At 36.8% G+C, this 17,213-nt stretch overlaps 1 protein-coding gene across 1 annotated transcript in view; it reads left to right on the top strand.

Moving 5' to 3' along the window:
- The window catches only part of LOC150108782 (UV-stimulated scaffold protein A-like), a 223,168-nt gene that overhangs the window by 103,457 nt on the left and 102,498 nt on the right, over positions 1–17,213 (top strand). The window lies entirely within an intron of this gene.

Genomic DNA, 17,213 nt, shown 5'->3' with positions numbered 1-17,213 from the left:
ACCAGTTGGTGATGTGATCAACAAATGGAGGCCCTATGCCATCACTGGTGCAGGAAAACACCCAGGGTAGCTGGCGAAAATGACTGACAGGGACATGAAGGTGTTAAAACGGGTGGCACACAAAAACTGGCTACAATCGGCACAGACTGTCTGTGATGAGCTCCAGAGCTAGTAACACCATGGTGAGCACTAATACTATACGAAAAGAACTCCATTTACTTGGTTTCCACAGTGAAACCCATTTACTTAGTTTCCACACCACAAGAACAGTGACACACAAGCCAAACATCACAACAGTGAACAAAACGGCTCATCTGGCCTGGGGCAAAGAGCATGTAAACTGGACAATTAACCAGTGGTAAACGGGAATCAAAGTTCACCAGTTTCCAATTTGATGGCAGGGTGTGGAGGCAACCTGGTGAATGCTTGTTATCACAGTGTGTTGTACCCACTGTAAAGTTTGGTGGTGTAGGAGTAATGGTGTGGGGGTGCATTTATCTGGTTTGGAGTGGGACCACTGGTCATTGTCTATGGTTCTCATGAAGGCAGCTCAGTACCTTGATATTCTGGATAATCAGGTGCTGCCTACACTGTGGAGTTTTTAGGGAATAGACCCATGTTAATCAAGATGACAATGCCCCATGCCACAGAGTTGCATCTGTTGTGGAATAGTATGAAGAGATGGGTGTTAAACACCCTGGCTTGCACAGAGTTCTGACCTCAACCACGTCAAACACCTGTGGGACGAATTGGAGCTGCAATTGAGGTCCAGAGCAGCATGTCCTCAATCTGTTGCTGAACTCAGTGCTACTTTGGTGGAGGAATGGAGACGAATTTCACCTGATGTCTGCTGCACATTGGTGGAAAGCCTTCCTCAAAGCCAAAGGTGGGCATACTGAATATTAGGGTTTGTCTGCTGGTATCAATTCTAAATTGCTGAAGTGTCTGGACAATTATTGGTAGATAGTGTATGTATATGTATATAAATTTTTATTTTAGCTGTTTTTAGTTCTATTATTTCATTAAAAGAACTATTATTTCAATTTAATTTTAATTAATTGAATTTTATATTTTATTTATTTAGTTATTTTTAACCACAAACGTTTCATGCTACGCTTATTATGATATGTTGCTAGTTGTTGTAATATCACAGTTGTATATAGGTGTATACAGAGTCTGTCAGCAAAATGTATACATGCTTCAGCAAAAGAAAAACCTGTATAAAAATTGCAATACTAAATTTATACAGACATTAATGGATGAATACAAGTTACCTTTGACTTCTACAATTACACGAGGTGTTCAAAGTGGACACCTCGTGTAACCATTAGCATCCAGACACTTATTATTACGATGAACTACTGCTTGGGCAACATTGGCCAAAGCGTCCAGCGGGATTGCTGTGCATGGCGTTTCAATTTCTTTCTGAAGGTCGTAGTTGGTTTTCTACATTACACTACATCCTTTAGAGTCCCCCATAGATACAAGGGTGTTAAATCAGAACATGGGGGAAACTCAACACCTCTTCGCCTGTCTGTTATCCCTGCAAACTCTCATCAAGGTAAGCTCTCATGTCTCAGTGGTAGTGTGGTGGTGCACCATCTTGTTGGAAGAGAAATTGATCATTCCCATAAAGTGCATGAATTGCAGGTAAAATGAATGTGCATAGCATGTCTGGTTACATTTGACCAGTAACAGTACCTTCAAAGAAGAATGGTTCTATTAAACCCCTAGATGACAATCAACACCAGACATTGATCCCTGGTAAATTGACTGCCTTGTCCACATGAATGCCTGGATTTTCTGGAGCCCAGTAAACACAGTTATGTCGATTCACTGTTCCATTAAGCTTAAATTGTGCTTCATTAGACAAAATGTGCACACAGTAGTCTAGATGTAATCATAACCAAAAGACTTTATAATGAGAGATAATATCGTCCTTATTCCTACTTATCATTGTGTTATTCAACATCCAAGAGTGATCCTTTTGTGTTATTTTGCCTACTTATGCAGCATATCCTCTGCACTTCACCACCATGTCCACCATCAACGCAGAATCCTTAATCTCATCAGTGTCAATGTAATGTCCAAATTGATCCTTTTTTTTTTTTTAATTGCACTGGCAACCATTATTCTTTGTCCATGATATCATTCTGTTTACTGCAAACTGGATATTCACCCTCCTAAATCATTTCCAGTCATTATTTACAAAAGTGGTCCAAGCACAGAGATCTGTGCCATCACTGGTCACTTGCCTTCTCCTTGAGAGACACTCTTTGATGTCTGTCTCTTAGCCATCCTCATAGCCATATCCATTGATTTACATAAGAGCTTTCCATGTGGTGACTTGTTCAGATGCCTTTATGGAGTCTAGCACTATCATTGCATAGAAATTTTCTTTAACTCAGCTTCTCCTTTGTTATGAAAAGTAATAATTTAATGCTGTTCTGGTTGGCAAGGTGGACAGCAAGTTAATCCATGACAGTAAATTCCACTGTAGACATGGATGTTTTTTAATGTCTTTGGTGAAAGTTTGAGATGAATTTCATCACTCGATGCAAGGTTATTACTGTTTACTGGGGCATGAAATAGTTTGCTAAAAAGCTCCTTTACAGCAAGATTATCTTATCCTTAGCCTTATGAAGAGTAATAATAGTAATGCACAATAACAGGCTTACAACTTTTTGTATATGAGATTCAGTTAAAAAAAAGTGTCCACACCTACCATATTTCTGCCCACCTATTCCTGAATTTTGGTCTTAACCAACAATTTCAGTACTTAATACCTTAATTACCACTCCTGGTATGCATGCTTGAAAAGTCTGTCATTGGCTACTGCCTCCTTGACATTGAGAACTTTCTTGTTTTCTTTTGTTCTATTAGAAATCTGCTGGTGCTGAGACTTTAATAGCCTAGTCAAGAACACTGCTGATTCTCATGACATATAAGCCAATATCACTTATAATCCAGTGGCCATATTTTTATAATAATTTTGTAATGTCTTAAGTACTTTAGCACAAATTTCGATAGGTGGTGCCTGTGAATAAGTTTCATTAAACTTGTGCTCCCCCACTTTATTGTAATTGCAAGTGTATTTTTGTGCAAAATAACCAGTAAACAGAAAACTAATAGAGAGTACTGAGGCACCAATTACTTCCACACAACTCGTAAGTACCCATAGTCCTTCATATCAGTTATTTTTACAATTAAAAAATGGCCATGTGAAAGCGCACACTATGCCTACCATGCAAAGTAAAGATGGCGGCAACAAAGGTCAACAACAAAAGATTACCTCGAGTCCCATCAGCAAGTGCAGCCGATCGCCAACAAACCAAATGACAATATGAAGTACCGCAGCTGCGAATCCGAAGTTACTGAAAGAAAAATATTGTGCAATTTCTGTTGCCACTGGCTACATACTTCCTGCACGAAAATAGATGAATTGGTGCACAAGCTTTTTATCGATCTCAACCAACCTTTCTTCTGTTCAATGTGCCTTTCTTCTGTTAAACAGCTACTGAACCTAGGCAGATGAGTTGAAAACCTCGAACAACACCTTAATATTGCGATTGATACTTTCTCTTCCAAAATCCAAAAGTTCGAAACTAAGCTTGAGATACTCGACCACAAGTGGCCGATCGCAAGTGCATCCGTGCCTGCTAATGAACTCCGCAACCTAATCGCATCAACGGTACACGAGTCATTCGAGGCTGAAAACAGGAGATTCAATGCAGTTATTCTGAACTTTCCGGCAGTAAACAGTAAATCACTAAAAGAAGATGTCAGTAAACTTGTAGTAAAAATGTAACTTTGATCCCAGAAATATTGTCAAATGCCATCGTTTCAGACCCATAAACAAAAGAAAGGAAGGAATGAAATTTCTACATCTCGTGAAAGTGACCTATGACACACCAACAAATACATCCAAATTAATAACAGTGATAAATAGCAAGCTAAAGGACAGTTGTACCCCAATCATGCATATGTGTTTGACCTGATTTAACTTTTGCACAGAGGAAACAGAGATGCCAGCTCTGAAGACAGCTAGAAGAAAAACACCAAAATAGAAACAATAGTTAGACCATAGACTACAAACAAACAAACCAAACTAGTGCAAAAATCAAGTGATGCCACTAGTAGCCACCAAAGAGACCAGTATGCAGGCACGCCATAGGAAACGCGCAAGACCCTTGTGGTCAAAGCTTGTATCTCACAGAACCTTTCATATCCACTTCAACAGCATCCATGGGCTCAATTCCAACCTTAATTGTGTCCACTATCATCTGCAGTCAACCAAACCACACCTAATCTTTCTAACAGAAACTGAAATCTCACTTTTCCCCAGCACTATCCATCTCAGCCTTCCAAATTATACACTATTTAACTCCTTTCGACCCATGGGTGGTGTCTGCACATATATCTGCTCTGACATACCCTGCCAGAGAACACCTGACCTAGAATTGCCCAACTTTGACCTTCTTTGGTTGAAAATATCCCTCCCCAATCAGTCAAATTCATCTGCTGTCTCTATTGCTCTCCTAACACCACCAACCACTCTGAGCTCTTTAATTTCCTCTCCTTAAAAGTTGATTTTCACCATTCCTATTCTCCTAACAGAGAAATCATCCTCCTAGGTGATTTTAATGTTCATAACACCAACTGGCTTTCCTCTTCCAGTTGCACAGATCCTGCAGGCAGAGATGCTGAAACATTTGCCATCAGTAACGACCTTACACAAATTGTTCACAAGCTGACCAGAATATTAGATAACTCGAATCATTCCTCAAATATCCTAGATCTCTTCCTTACCAATGCCCTTCCAAACGTGCAGTGAATGTAGAGTCCTTCGGTAATTCTGACCACAACCTAGTGCTCATCTCCTCCCCCATGCAACAACGTTTACACAGTCATGCCCACACAAGAGTAGTTTGGCATTATAACAGTGCCAAAATGGGACAGCCTCCGAGACTACTATGCTTCATTCCCATGGTAGGACTATTGTTTCCGGTCTTCCAATTCAAACATAAGCACCGAACGCATCACCAAAGTAATCCTCACTGGCATGAAAACATACATTCCCCACACTTCTCTGAACTGCAGTCCCCTATCTAAACCCTGGTTCTCCAGGGTTTAGATATTTGTACAGCCTTGCCAAAAGATGTGGCAAAGCTGTACAAATGAGAAATCTAGAATACCACAGCTTACTCAAATCAAGAACCTCCATCCTCCTTCTGTGCCTATACTGAAGCCCTAAACAGATGCAAGAAAATTATCAATGCTTCCAAAACAGAATTTGAACATGCACAAAGTAGGAAACTTGCAGCTTGTCCAAACAGCAGCCTTGCCTTTTGGTCTCTTGCCAAAGCAACTGGTCACAACTTTTGTCCTACACTATTCTCACCCGTATCATACCCAGATGGCTCAATTGCAACATCACCCACAGAAAACGCTAATCTCCTGCCTTCACACTTTGCCTCCAATGCATGCATAGCCGACAATGGCAAACCCCCCCCCCAGTAATTCCAACTGCCCAACGTACAATGTCCCCTGTATCCTTTTGCCAGAAAGAGATCATAAACCTGTTGTCTAAATTAGACACAAAAAAGGCTCCTGGCCCCAATGGCATTCCTCCAAATGTCCTGAAGGTTTGTGCAGCAGAACTGACTCCTATCCTATGCCGTTTGTACATACTCTCTTATTCCACTGGTATATATTCTATATCGAAAAGTGTGGAAATTGGCCTATATTCAACCCATTCCTAAAAAGGGTTACAAATCGCTCCCATCTAACTACCGCTTCCTCTCACTTCATCCTATCTAAAGTGATGGAGAAAACATTAATTCTCAACTCCTACTCTACCTTGAAGATACCCAGCTATTAAGCGAGCACCAATACGGATTCTGTCGATGCTGATCAACAGGTGATCTGCTCTCAATGCCATGGAGAAATTTGGCAAATCCCAAGTAGTTGCACTTGATGTCTCTAAATCCTATGACCGGGTCTGGTACAAAGGCTTGCTAAGCAAACTCCCATCATTTGGACTGTCTCAGGACTTCTGCAGATGGATTGCCAGCTTTCTGTCTGGATGTACACTATGTGTGATGGTAGACGGCTCCCTATCTTCTCACCATCCAACTAATGCTGAGATCCCACAAGGTTCAGTTCTGTCACCAACCCTCTTCCTTCTGTATATGAATGACCTACTTCAGTTGACCTACAACCCAATATGCAGTTTTGCAGATGACAGCACATTGCATTCCTCCTTTCATTTGATAAACCTTACTCTACACAACATACTTCAACTCACAGAACATCAGCCACAACCTCCCTTAATTCAGACCTCCAAGCTATCCTCTAATGGGGCTCAGATAACCTTGTCAGCTTCAAAGCTAGTAAAACCCAGTTCTGTCTTATTTCCAACAAAAAACGAACCATTTTCCCCCAGTATTATTTTTGATAATGCTCAAATTCCCAGACAAGATGAGATTTCTCTTCTCAAAATTACCTTGACATCAGACCTCTCCTGGCATAAACACATCGCAACCATTGCATCCTCAGCTTCCAAAATACTAGGATTTCTCTTTCGCTCAAGACGTTACTCCACCTCTAAACAACTGCTAACCTTATACAAATCACAAATCCACCCAGCTATCGAATTCTGTTCTCACATTTGGAGTGGAACTCCTAAAAGCTCCCTCAAAATGCTTGACTTAATACAGAGGAGAGCAATTAGACTGATAAATAACCCATGTCTTACCAACTCACTCCTCTCGCTTTCACATAGACGTTTAGTCTCAGTAATTTGTATATTCTATATATATTTCCATGGAAAATGTTCATCTGAAACAGCATCAATAATTCTCCCTCTCTGTACTAATCCCATTGGAACATGTACAGCTACTGCCAAACATCCTTTCACAGTACACCTTGAAACCCACAGAACAAGTTTCTTTTTCTCCTCCTTCATCCCTGCTACTACTGTACTGTAGAACAGTCTTCCCCATGTTGTATTTCCCAAGGAATGCAATATACAGGCTTTTAAACCGAATGTCAACAAGTTTTTCCTTTCCACTCACTACCCATATACAGTACTAAAGTACTATAGGTTGACCAGCCAACCTCTCGTATATGGGCCCAACGTAAAAAAATAAATAAATAAAAAACTTCCAGTTCATCTACCTCTCTTCTCACATTAATCCTGTGACATTGGTCACTACATTATCTCTTCTAGTGTGATATATCCTTACAAATTTCTTACATAGGAACCTCTATGGAGTCTGAAGAGTCATCATAAGAGATCCCCACAGTGTCTATCATACCTCTCCTCTAAATGAATTCATTGACAAAGCACTCACAACAGACCGGCAGTGCATTGCACTCATTCACCATTATCCAAGTTAAATAGTCCTCACACCCTCCTAATGACACTCTTACTTAGTTTCCAGTGATGATTCCCTGTTTTATCACCTGAAAATTTCCTCACCTTTCCATCAATTTACAGTGCTATAAAACACTTTCGGGTGTTTCATATCCCTTTTTTTCTGCCCATCAACAAACTTCTGAAATCCTCAGTCAATTGTTTTAAGAAGCATTCCACAGACCACTCTCTATAGGTCACTTACTTTTGGATCCTTAGCCTCATGTTACAGCTTTAGTGCTGGGAGGATCTAATGTTGCTGTTTTCCTCCATTAAAACAGCCACAAGCTTTTTATGTTGTTAATATATGCAGATGATGTGTTCTCTGTTGACACATTAGACTCTTTCCTCTGTCATTCATAAAATCCTCATCATAGAATCCCATTTACAGTGGAGAAGGAAACCAACAGTAATCTAGCCTTCCTTAGATCTTAGTAACTTTCCTTCCTAATGGTAACCTCTCTCTCTCTCTTTTGCAGTATACAGGAAACCTGCTCATACAGGGAGTAGGTGTCCTGTATACTGCATACATCTCTCCTCTCAACAATATGGTATCTTAAAAACTCTGACCAATACAGACTACAGTGTTTATTCCAATGTGGCCTCTCTAATAGTAGAACTGAGTCATATATGCCACACTTACCTATCTGGTGATTACAGTTCCTACGGAATCAAAATATAATTAGTCCTTCTCTAATCTATGACATTCTCTTCAGAAGGATTTTAGTAATGCTATTATGATTCCCTGTGTTTGAAGCACTGGTTCCTACAAATTGGCCTACTGTGAACAGATATGAAGATCAACACCATCCATATAGAAGAACATTAAAAATACATCTGCAATCATGACTATGGTCAATCAGGTCTTGTAAACCATGCTTTAGATATTACACACAGAATGAATCATTTGTTTTTAAAAAAAAAAGCATTTTCCATCAATAGCAAATTTAGAAGAGAAAGAGTTTTTTTGAATTTGCAACTGCTCTCAAAAACCAGCCTAATCTGAATAAATATAGATGGATGTGTAAAACCTCCCAGACTATGGAAAACAATAATCCTCTGAAATCCCAGTTTATAATCAAGATCAAGGCCTCCAGCATTTGTCCACAGAAGGTGACCCCCACCTAGTTAGGATTCTAGTCTTTCATTTATTTGTTTCAGTTAGTTTTGTATTGCCTTTGTATGCACGTTACAAGTATTATGATATATTCCCTGAGGATGTCTCTGTGACAAACAAATTGGAAGATTTGCATAGTTTACACGTAGGTTTCTGTGGGAAGTTTCTGGTGTTGAGACCACATTATAATATAAATAAGGAGTTTATTAAAAAGAAGTGATTTAAACCTGACAGGTTTCGTACGTCATAAGACTTACATCATCAGGGGTAGTGGTACATGAAAGTTTTACACAACAAAAGCCTATTAACAATTAATTACACATGATAAATGTTTTTCATAACTTCACAACTGTTAAATATAATTGATAAACAAACGATAAATGTGTTACTGTATGAGTGTTGGAACATTGCTATCACAGTTTGTGGTATCATGTGTGCTATATCTTAGGTCCATCCTAGGTATATCCATCACCATCCATTGCAAAAGATAGGTATAATCAAAACTTTATGAGACAGGGCATACATTATATTAAGAACGTTAATTAAAAGGATTGAAGAACTGCACTACCTGAAACAGAATCTCACACTTAATGGTTTTGAACCCAAGACGATCAGAAAAATTCTTAATACATCTCCTGCAACTATTTTACTTAAACGAGATTTCAAGAATGCAATTATGCTACCTTACATCAAGAATATCACAGACAAAGTTGCTGCATTGCTCTGCAAGTACAACATAAAAGTAGCATTTTATCTTTACAAAAAATATCATGATTCCTACATCCACCAAAACCTGCACATCACCCCATGAATAAACCAGGCATCTATGATATTCATTGCTCTTGTGACATTTGTTATGTAGGCCAAACAGGAAGGTAGGGAGAGATCCACAAGTTTGAACACGTAAAAGATGTCGTAAAAAAGAAGAGAACATAAATCACCCTGGCATTCAAACAACCACTACTGGCCATCAAGTATTCTGGCAACAAACAAAAATGTCATATATTCATAATAACTATTTTACAGTACTCTCTGCAAACAAAACGAAAGAATAATACATACTAGATTTATGAATTGGCTCTTAGAAAATGACAAAATCAACTTCTACCAAACAGCATACAGGTCCAAATACAGTACAGAAGATCAATTATTTTATCTTTGCCAATCAATCATAGATGACTTTCAAGAAAAGCCACCAAAGAAGACAACAGCAATTTTCTTAGATCTTACAGCTGCCTTTGATCCTGTGTGGAGACAAATGTTAATAAAAATTGCATACAATACTGGAATAAGGGGGAACATTAATTTGAATTTCAGATTTCATGAAAGGAAGAAAAATTAAAATAAAAGTTAATGGAACTTCTTCCAACATACATTGAACCTGGGCTGGAGTCCCACAAGGTTCTGTTCTAAGTCCGCTCCTATTTCTCATCTATATGAACAATATTCATCCTCGCATAATAAATGACACAAAAATAGCATGCTGTGCAGATGATATAGCAATCTGGCACACAAGCAATAATCCTCAACAATCTGAAAAAGTCCTAAATAAATCAATAAAAGGCTTAGAAAGATGGACAAAGGAAATCAAATTACAGATAAACCCCGAAAAAACAAAAAACTCAGTATCATCTCCACTGACAGAAAAAATAGGTACAATTACAACCCCCAAATCAAAATATATAAATACCAATATAGGAAAAACAGTCTCCCAAATTCTTAGGCCTAACCCTAGATACTGAACTAAGATTTACAACCCATATCACAAATATATCTAATAAAGCTCTTAAAAAGCTTAATATCATCATAAGGCTTTGTTGAACAAAGTGGAGTGCAAAACCGAAGACACTCAAAACTACATGTACAGCACTCACTCATATGACCCACTATGGAATATGCCTCAACAATCTGGGTTCCAGCTTCCACTAGCTCAAAAGAAAAGCTTGACAGAGTACAATCAAGAACAGCAAAAATTATTATACATGCTGTCTCATCCACAGATAATTTAAAAGCTCAACAAGAGCGTGGCTTCACATACTAGAAGACAGAAGAAAACTCTCCACAGTTAAGTTCATTAACAGAATCAGGAGCCAACAACAGGATCGCATCTCACTCAGGACTTTCAATGCCTGGACCAGTAAATCTAGACTAAAGAGATCATCTACTTTACAATATGATCATGAAATTAGAAAACAAGCTTAGACCACCTGTCCATTGAAATAAGCAAAGAACCATTCTTTTCCACTAAACTACCAAAAAAAAAAAAAAATTATTAACTTAAATCTCCTGGAACCATGTTCAAAAAAGGATTCACAGCATGGAAATAAAAGAAAAGGACTTGACACTGTACACCACTTAAATAATCTAAACCATGTCATTGCCTACACTGATGGATCATCTAATGAAGCATTCAACCAAGGAGGAGCAGGGGTTTTATAACCCCTGCTCCTCCTTGGTTGAGTGCTTGGTTTATAACTCTGCTTGGAAGTGAGGAAATGCAAATCAAAACCACAGCTGGCAAAATAGCTTCAAACTTCACTTGTGAATTAATAGCAACTCTCAAGTTCTATCTAATATAGTATAGAAGGAACAACCATCTAGAGCGACTCAAAATCTGCACTTGAAACATCCAAAAATGGAAAAACAAAATTCGCACAGTAAATTCATGTACAACTAACAACTTTAAATTTGAAAAATAAGAACTGTACACTGCAGTGGATACCAGCTCATGTAAATATTGAAGGCATTGAGAGAGCAGACATACTAGCCAAAGAAGCCAGATACTTACCTAAAAAATCACACTAATTGATGCAATCTCTGTCGCAGAAATAAGACTGGGAAAACAAACCATCAAGAAGAAAATGAAATCTGCAAAATAAATGAAAATAGAGAAATAACCACAATCAACACTAGGCTAAGGACAGAACACTTTAAAGGCATGAAAATTCATCCAGACGGTACTAGAAGTTATGAAACATGCAAGAACTGTCCATCCAGGGATCGAACTAACACCTGCCCCCATATCTACTCTTGTCCAGCAATTACCGCTGCTCTACAGAAAATTGACAGTAACCCTACAGTAAAGCCTATCAAAGTTCAAGAGATTGCCAAAGCAGTTCTACAGGCCCATGGTCATATCTAGAAACTCTTCAGTGGACTCGAAAACAACAACTATTTTACAAGAAAATTTAAAGAAACCTCACATATGCATTATGATCCCTACACAATGCAATGAAAATCAAGGCTTAATTTTGCATCAAGTATGGTCTGCTTTCATCAAAAATTTCACTGCCACGGACCTAGGATATAGAACGTGTGATAACACAGCACGTGATATTAACAACTAGCAATATTCCAACCATGCATCTTCTTTTCAGCCATTTTCTGTCCACTGCTGGACGAAGGCCACCTTCAGTTATTTCCACCTTTCTTTGTTCTTGGCAATGGTTGACCAATTTTCCCCAACAAAATTTAACAATTCATCACTCCACCTTCTTTTAGGATGTCCTCGGCCTCGTTTCCCTTCTTTTGGAATCCAGTTTGTTAGTATGTGATGGTCCATTGCTCATCTTCTCTTCTGGATAGATGCCCGGCCCATTTCCATTTTGTCGCTTATGATGAAGAATGATGTCGGTGATGTGAGTCGGGCTTCTTATCCAGGTGTTTCACTTCTTATCTTTTAATGTGATGCCTAGCATCAACATCTCCATTTTTTATTTTTGAGTTGTTAATTATTTGTCAGTGGTTTTGTTAGCAACCAAGTTTCACAACCATATGTGAAGACAAAAGAAAGCTCTCCACAGTTAAGTTCACTAACGGAATCAGGAGCCAACAACAGAATCACATCTCACTCAGGACTTTCGATGCCTGGACCAGTAAATCTAGACTAAAGAGATCTTCTAATTTCATGATCATATTGTAAAGTAGATGATCTCTTTAGTCTAGATTTACTCCATTGAAATAAGCAAAGAGCCATTCTTTTCCACTAAACTACCAAAAAACACAATGATTAACTTAAATCTCCTAGAACCATGTTCAAAAAAAGGATTCACAGCATGTAAATAAGAGAAAAGGACTTGACAGTATACACCACTTAAATAATCTAAACCATGTCATTGCCTAATGTCTTCCTTTTTAAACAGAGTGGGACATCATTGTTTTGAAAAATGCTTTTCAATTTTCTGAATGCACTCTAGGCTGTGAATGGACTCCAAAAGGAAATAAATAGGAGAGCACAGTTTACATCAATGAGATAACCGAAGTATGTACATGAGGATAATCTTTCCAAGAAATTGTTTTCTATTATTAGGTTTTTTTTTTTTTTTTTTTGGTGTTACAAAATGATTAAACATGCTTTTAGTTTTTTCTCTGTTCGTTTTTAGACCGACTTTTCTGCTTTCATGATATAGGTCTTCTATCATTATATTAAGGTCTTCTGTAGTGTTTGCAAAAATTATGATATCGTCTGCATATCTTAAGTTTCTGTTATTAATTTTTATACCAAGGTTTGTGCAGTTTATATTATTAAATATTTCTTGAAGGACTGCTGCAAAGATTTTGGATGATAGAGAGTCTCCTTGTCAGATACCTTTTTCAATTGATTTATTGCTACTTGTGTGAAGTTGGATTGTTGCAGTGCAGTATATTTCCTGGAGAAGGTCCATATATTCTCCAGGAACTCCCAGATTCTGGAGTGCTTTGATTGTCACATTAGTTTTGATAGAATCAAATGGTTTTTCATAATCAATAAAGGCTAAACAGAGAGGCAATTGGTTTTCTTCTGCTTTTTCTATTATTTGTTTTACTGCATGAATATGATCAACTCATGCATTAACCATGTTCAACCAGTAGAACAAGCAGGATTCCTTTACAGAATCCTGCTTGTTCTACTGGTTGATTTGAGTCTAGAAGAGGGGTTAACCTGTTGGTTATTACTTTTGTGAGAATTTTGTACAGATTAGAGAGAATACTAATTGGTCTATAGTTCTTTACTTCTTCTTTGTCCCCTTTTTTAAATAATCAGAGTAGCATTTTTCCAATTTTCCAGTATCTTCCCCTCTTCATGGCATAGATTTAGTATGTGACATAGTGAATTATATTGTTTCCTCCCCATTTAATTAATTCTATGTGAATTAGGTCTTCACCAGGACATTTCCCATTTTTCATTTGTTTTAATGATTGTTTTATTTCATCTGAAGTAACAGGGGGATGAATTCTATATGCGATGGAGAAGAGTTATTTATATTTGTTTTAACTATTGAAGGATCACTATAGAGTTCTTTATAAAATTCTTCTAGCCTGCTTAGGATTTGTTCTTGGTTCCTTATTGTAGTTCCATTCTTATCTTTTATTGCAGTTATTTGACTTTTGACAACTGATAAATGTTTTCTTAGTATTTTCATATTTTTATTGTTTTCAATTGTTTCTTTTATTTTTTTAGTGTTATAAGATCTTATTTCATTTCTCATTTTTCCTTATGCATAGTTTGCATATTCTATTTTAGAAATTAAGTTTTTGTCTTGTTTCATATTTCGTCTCTTTTTTAGTAGTGATTACCTTGTTTGTTGCTTTTGAATTCGTTGGCTGCTGAGATTATTACTTCCGTTAGATTTTTGTTTATTTTATTTATGTCGTCTTCTTCAACTATATTTATTTAGTCTAGTTTTTGATTGAGTTTTTCTTCTAATCCTGCTTGTTTTCAATAGGTTTTAAGTGAAAACTTCTTGATTTTTTTGTTGCTTAGCCATTTTATTCTTTCCAATTTGGGGTTTATTTTAATTTTGGCTCTCACCATTTGGTGGTCACTTCCTGTTTTTACTTGATTTAGTACTGCAGTATCTTGAACTATTTTATTATTACACAGTATATAATCTATTTCATTATTCATATCTCCATTTGGACATTTCATGTCCATTTTCTTTTGAGATCTTTTTTAAAAAATATATTAATAATATAAAACTTGTTACTGATAGAGAATTCTGTAAGAGCCATTCCTGAGTTGCTGCTTGTACCATATATGTATAGTCCTATTGTGTCTATTTGGTGAATGGGATGACCTGTTTTGGCATTTAAATCGCCCATTACTAAAGTAAAATTTTGATTGCTGTTTCTTTTTTTGTCTACAGGTGCTGCAGTGAGTCATAATGTGTTTCTATCTCTTCATCAAGTGGGAGCATATATTTGGATGATCATAAGTTTGGAATTTATTTTAAGTGTGATTTCTATTATTCTTTCATCTGTATAATTAAATTCTATAAGGTCATCATCATCAAATTAATGCCATGTGTACCCTCAAGGGGTGTACAGGATATGATAGTACTACATGATAAATTTACATCATTACTAACTTCCTATCTACAATTTTCCTCCAAATCAGTCTGTTACTTGCCAAGACTCCAACATTATCAGATCTTATATTTCTATTGTCTAAGGCACTTTGTACAGTATCAATCCACCTATATCTTGGTCTTCCTGCTAACCTTGCAGAGAACACTTGTTTTGTTAATCTTTCCTCACTCATTCTATTTAAGTGACCATACCACCTGAGATTAGCTCTGCTAATGCATTCCTGGATGCTGACAATGTCAAGTTCTTTCCTAATATCCTCGTTTTTAATATGATATCGCCATCCGTTCATGCCTCTAATCTTTCTCAGGACTCTCATATCTGCAGTCTCTAGTCTTTGGTCAAGTATTTTACTTCTGACCCAGCTCTCAGATCCATAAGTTAAAACTGGTTTGAACACTGTCTTGTATACAGATAATTTAGTGTTCCGACTAATTTCTCTCTTATTCCATATGAAATTATTCAATCGACTTCCTACCATACCAGCTTTGTATTCTGTTGTCTATTTCCATATTTAATTTACCATCTTCACTGAAAATCATGCCTAAGTAGCTGAAATGTTTTACTTGTTCCACAGGTTCTCTGTTCAAGATGCAGTTGATATTCTCAACAATTCTGCCTATTTTCGTTGTCTTTGTCTTTTTATTGCTGACTTTCATACCATATCTATTACAACAGTTATTCAATTTAGTCAGGGAATGTAGCAGGCTTGTAGCGGATTTATTTAGAAGTATAACATCATCCGCATAAAGCAAAGAGCTGACATTAACATCTCCAATTTTGATATCATGTTTAATACCACTTTCCTTTATAATGTGATCCATATAGATAATGAATAACAGAGGGGATAATGTACATCCTTGTCTCACACCAGATTTAACATTAAACCATCTTCCTGTACTTCCTTCATTTCTAACTGCTGACTTACAACTCAAACAAAGACTAAGTGTTGCTTGATATAATGCCCCATTGACACCATATAACTATAGCGTATTGAATAGCTTCTCTATTAGCACCTTGTCATATGCCTTTTCCAGATCAACAAAACTTAAGTATAGTTCTTTGTTATATTCCCATGCCTTCTCAACTATTTGTCATAAAGTGAAGATCTGTTCCTGACAGCCTCTATTTGGTCTGAATCCAGCTTGTTCTTCACCAAGCTTTTCTTCCACAATTCTTCTCAACCATTTCTCAAGTATACTTGCATTATCTCACCAGGAACACCCAGTAATGAAATGCCTCTGTAATTCTCGCATTTAGTTTTATTTCCTTTTTTATTTATGGGTACTATGATCTACTCCAATCATCTGGAATTCGTCCCTCTATCCATGCTTTCTGAACTATGCAGTGCAGCCACTGTAAGACTTTTATACCACCATATTTCAGCATTTCTGGCTGAATGTCATCTACTCCTGCTGCCTTTCTACATTTCAGGCATTTGATGGCTTTTTCTACTTCAAGTATGGATATGTATTCCTCCCTGTATGTCTTTTGAGTGTTTTTTACCACTCTGCTATCATTGCTTGTTTCATTTAGCAATTTTTTGATGTAATTACTTCAAGGATATCTTTTTCTCCTGTTTTCATTCCTCTATAAATACATCGGGCTTAGCTGACTCTGGCTATCAGTACCTGGTTAGGGGCCCTACCTAGGGTTATAAGGAAAATTAAAGGATTCGATCCTCTGCAGGGGTGTGCCTGTGTGCAAAACTTTAGTTGCTGCCCCTATATCCCTCCCCCCAATAAAAAATCACTTTATAAAAACATATCAGTGAGTAAAAATGAAATACGAAATATAATAATTATAAGTTTATTGAACAAAATGCAGAAATTACAAAAAAACGTATATACAAAACAATAAACATACAAGAACGGTACAAAAATAAAAACAACAAAAATAATTTTGAAAAAATAAAGTTATTTATGATATTTGTCAAGAAAATCATTTGCAAATTGCCCCTTATATACAATTCACGTAAATTAACAGATAAACTTACAGTTTTATAAAAACAAAAATATTGAATATTTTTTGGTACAAAGTTAAACTAACTATATTTTATTTGGCAAGAAAATCACTTTGTCATTTGTACTTTGTATAGGTATAAATAAGAAACAGATAAACTTACAAGTATATAAAATAGGAACATATTAAACATTATTGGGTAAAGAAATAGGTAAATAATTATTTAAACAAAGAAAAATCACTTAGTGAATTGAACTTTTCTAGTTTTCATTAATGAAAATTCTCGTGTATATCAAGTTGATCCAAAATATCTGATTCTATTGATATAATGGCTAGATTTGAAAGTCTGTCTTGTACCATTGTGGGGCGCAA

The sequence above is a fragment of the Typopeltis vanoorti genome, chromosome 2 (genome assembly GCF_054136105.1).
Source record: "Typopeltis vanoorti isolate ZY-2024b chromosome 2, IOZ_Tvanoo_1.0, whole genome shotgun sequence".
Classification (NCBI taxonomy): domain Eukaryota; kingdom Metazoa; phylum Arthropoda; class Arachnida; order Uropygi; family Thelyphonidae; genus Typopeltis; species Typopeltis vanoorti.
Note: the sequence above shows the minus strand (reverse complement) of the source record. Positions and strands in the feature narration are given on the sequence as shown.